We start from the raw sequence: 4,098 nt of genomic DNA, 5'->3' as shown, positions 1-4,098 counted from the left end.
TTAGACCCTCTCCAAGAGCATGGAGACTGAGACCAAAGGAGGACACCTGCTCACATATTCCCCCCTGCTACCATGACAGATTTTAAATGACAAACTGGTGTTAATTTTTATCAGGAAAAGGGAAAACATGCCACTTAGGAATTTTTAAATGACTGGGAGGCTGTGGGGACAATGGAGGACAATGAGTTTGGTTTTGCTGCTGAGAATCAGCGATGAAATGGGGAAGCAGAGAACACAAAAGCCACTTTTATTTCGAATTGATGGATTGCAGCCTGATTCTTCTGGAATTGATTTTCTTTAGTGCAAAGCCACCGCATTCTGCCTGGGAAAGCTAAATTACTGTCATCTCTGCTATAAAGGTGTTCCTGAAGCCTAGGGGAGGTTTAAGTAGCTGTCTAGCTAAATAAAGGAGAGGACTGGTGGAAAACTATGGAAGACTACACCCAACTATCTTTTTTGCAGCAGTGTCGCTTTACAACAACCCTCCTGACAAACACAAAGCTTAATAGTGTTGAGATAAGGGCTCCTGGCTAGAAAAGATACCAGAGGAGAGACAGAAAAAGAAAGGTCTTTACGATCAACTTAAATACAACTGAGTCTGGTTCAAGGTAGCATTGCGTAGCCTTACTCCCAACAGGTTAATCAATGCAAAAGTGAAGCCATTCGCTTGGCTTCCCAGGGAATCAAGAGGTCCAGGTGAACGTTGTCTCTCCTCATATTGCTTCCTCCAGCCCTGCTCACCCTCCAAAAGCCACAAACTGCCACAAGGAGGGAGCTGCAGGCAAGAGGATTCAAGGCGAAGAGCAAGAACCAACAATCGCAGGCTCAGAGCTTTCGCAGAGAGGACATACGTGGTGTTTGACCCGTCTTGTATGACCGTCCTCACAAATATCCCCTTTCATCCTGGCCTGGAAAGCCGTGCTAGGGCCAGACCTTCTCCAAGGGGCAGGGCGGGCAGCGAGCATCGGTATGAAGCACAAAGGTTTGCCAAGGAGTGTGGGATTTGGGGGGAGCAGGCGGTGGAAAAGGAGATGAGATAGCCCTGCGCAAGAGGAAGAAGAATATCATTAAGAAATAAAGGGCCACCAATGGGAGCAGAGGGGAATGTTTGAAAAAAAAAAAAAAAGGAGGGGGAAAAATAATCAAAAGGCCTAAACATCCCCGTTTTGGTTGAGAAATTCACATAAAGACAGCTTTTTGGGAAAGAAAGACAAAGCGCTACCTTTTCTGGAATTCAGGGATACAGACGTCTCTTTTTGGGAATTGTTTACACCTGGACACCAGGGAGTGGATTGAACAGCCAAAAAAGACTGAGGTAACTTTGAAAAAATCCGTGTTGGGACTGTGGGTTTTGTTTTATATTATTTGTTTATTTAAATACTTTTTTTTTTCAATGAAGCAGCTAGTGTTTGAAGAGATTGAGCTTGGTGGGATCAAGGTACATTTTTAGGTTAGTGGTAGCGCTATTTATCATTTTTAAGACAAATTTGATTACTCTGATGGGAATTCATGTCTTCGGGGAAAGCTGCCCAGTTGTCATATTAATCATTGCTTTTAGTGTTTTCATTAGGGTTTTGGTTTTTGGTTTAGTGTGGGATATTCATTTTTTTCCCCTTTTAATTTAGCTTTCAGTTGCCCCAGGGCTTTGGCCCGGTAACCTTTGCAGAGCGTTTTTCCTTCAGTCCCCTTCCAGTCTCTGAATTTTATGAAGGCTGTTACTTGCAGTGCCTAAAGATCAGTCACTCCTTCCACTGATGGGGAACCGGTGTCCAAGGGATTCTTTCTCGGAAGAAGAAGGATTTAAGAAAAAATCTCAGAGCAAAAATGAGCATTTACAGTTTCATCTGTGGAGCATATTGTACTGATGTTCTTCCAAAGTCCCTATAGGCCACTATTGATATCTTCTTCTACTATGGTCACACCTCCATCCCGATGTTACATCCCAAGGCTGCCCTGTGCTAGGTGAAGGAACCCTGAATATTTTTTTCTCCAAACAGTGTACTGAGGTTCCTCCGAGGCTCATGGAAGTAGCTGTCTTCCGTGGAAATGCTGTGGTGCGGTCAGGAGGTGTTTGTCCTGCTGCTGTCCAAAGGTCAGATGAGAGAATCACTCTGGTCCAGTCCCTGACACACGGTCATCTTCAGGTGACCTAGAACATTAACGACAGTAAGACAAGTCCACCCAGGCAAACTGAGGCAGCTGCAGGAAAGTCAGATCAGGCAATTCATTCTGGGTACCCAGTCACCTTGTCAGGATGAAAGGAATCCGTGGAGGATCCTGTCTCTTTGCCCAGATGATTGAGAGTGCCCAGATCTTTCCTTGGAAATAGATATCTATGTTTTAGACGATGAAAGGAAAATGAAATCCCAAGTTAAATGAATTATGGGACAGCCCTACAGTGTGCCACCCTCCAGAGGTAAGTGTTAGAGCTGAGCAGTAAGGAAGTTTTAGATAACAGTTTTACAGCTAGAGCAGCAATTTAATTGAAATCACAGCATTTTCTGGGAATGCCAGAAAACATCACTGGGAAAATGCTGAAACAGATTGCGCCTATTTTCCTATTTTGCTTCAATGATGTTTAAATACCTCCTTTTGATACAGAAAATGCATCTATTCCCTTTATTATTTTCATCATTCATCTTTGACTTGTATGTTACAAGCTGCTGCTTTCAAAATCACTCTACATTTCTTACATTATATTTCACTTCATGACAAATTATATTGTTGTGGCATTTTCAAAACAAAACCACTCTCTATTACCAAAGAGAAGCAATTCAACATTCTCATAACCGACTAGGTCAGCACTATCAAAATGAAATACTTAGATAGTCTGGGATATCAGCATTTTGCAATTTTTTTCCTGTAAAAAATGTTCCCCTTTGGAAAAGAAACCAGTGATAAAAATGTTTAAACGCCCAATAAATACAAAATTCTCATTCTCACTTAGGGCTACTAAATAACTAATAATAATTTGGGGGAACACAGTGCAATTCACGGTAGCACAAGGGCAGGGGGGGGAGAGGGGGAATAGGAAAACTACCAAATGGTTTCAATTCCCATTAATATCTCAAACTCAGGAGATATTTAAAAAGTGCTGCAATCAATAAGAGTTGAGCTTCACCTCACCCCTGCGTGCTTTTATGGACCCCTATAATGCCATAGTCATCAACCCCAATAAAACAAAATACCAGATTAGAGCATTTAGCTTGGGCCACACCTGACTGCAGGTCTCTGCACGGACAGGAAAGGAGACCCTGTGCTGGGGGGGGATCCTTTCTCCTTCCCCTGCCCTCCCCACAGTGGGGTCAGCCCCAGGGGAAGGGCAGACCCGGACCCAGCATCAGGTGAAGATCTGGAAGATGTGATGATCCTCCAGCTCTGCACATCATGGCCTCTTCCCACCATGTCCCCAGTGAAACTGAAGATCTGCAGAGAAAAAGGTGGTCCTGAACTGGCCGTGCATAAATCCCAGTGCTGAGCAGGGACAAGGGCAAGGGAGGAAGAAAAAAGAGGGCACCAAAACCTCTGCCCCCTCCAGTACATCCCTGCCAGGCTCTGCCTATGGTTTATGCAGAGACACACAGACGGGTATGAATCAGATTTTAGGACAAGTAGAATCAGCCTCTTTGGAGGACCTGGATCCTCTGTCCTGACCATAGTAAGGAGGTTTCTTACTTGGGCATCTCCAACAAGTTTCTAGGGCCAAACAAGGCAGCCAGGAGGTGAGCATCCAACTGCAGCAGGAGGGACCGAAAGTGTCACAGCCACAGCTCCGTCCCTCCGCGCTTCACTCCTGCTCCCTGAAATGAGAACAGGAAAACAGTCAGTAAAGTTAACTAGTGGACGCATTTAAAAGAAATTGGAGGAAATAGACCCACATCCTGTGGAATTCACCCTTGCCAAAGCCTGCAAAGTCGAGTCCTGTGGCCAGATTTAGAAAGGGAGCGGAGAATTTAATGGCCAATAACATAGCTAAGCAGCAATGCCGGTGCACGCCCCACAGGCCACAATAGTGAGGCTTATGTTTCTGCTTGAATAGCTGAAAGCGTCTCTGTGACACAGGGCAGGAATGTCAGAGGCATCCCCCTAAATGTCTCT

General features: G+C 44.6%; 1 long non-coding RNA gene across 1 annotated transcript; it reads right to left on the bottom strand.

Annotated features, from left to right (window-relative positions):
• Nucleotides 1-230: 230 nt before the first annotated feature.
• Nucleotides 231-2,497, bottom strand: LOC136789989 (uncharacterized). Its single transcript, XR_010829016.1, has 2 exons — nt 2,246-2,497; nt 231-2,149 (listed from the first exon to the last, which is right to left on the bottom strand). It is a non-coding gene; the product is annotated as an uncharacterized lncRNA (long non-coding RNA).
• Nucleotides 2,498-4,098: the final 1,601 nt, after the last annotated feature.

Source organism: Anser cygnoides, chromosome 2, assembly GCF_040182565.1.
Source record: "Anser cygnoides isolate HZ-2024a breed goose chromosome 2, Taihu_goose_T2T_genome, whole genome shotgun sequence".
NCBI lineage: Eukaryota > Metazoa > Chordata > Aves > Anseriformes > Anatidae > Anser > Anser cygnoides.
This window is presented reverse-complemented; position numbering and strand designations above follow the sequence as displayed.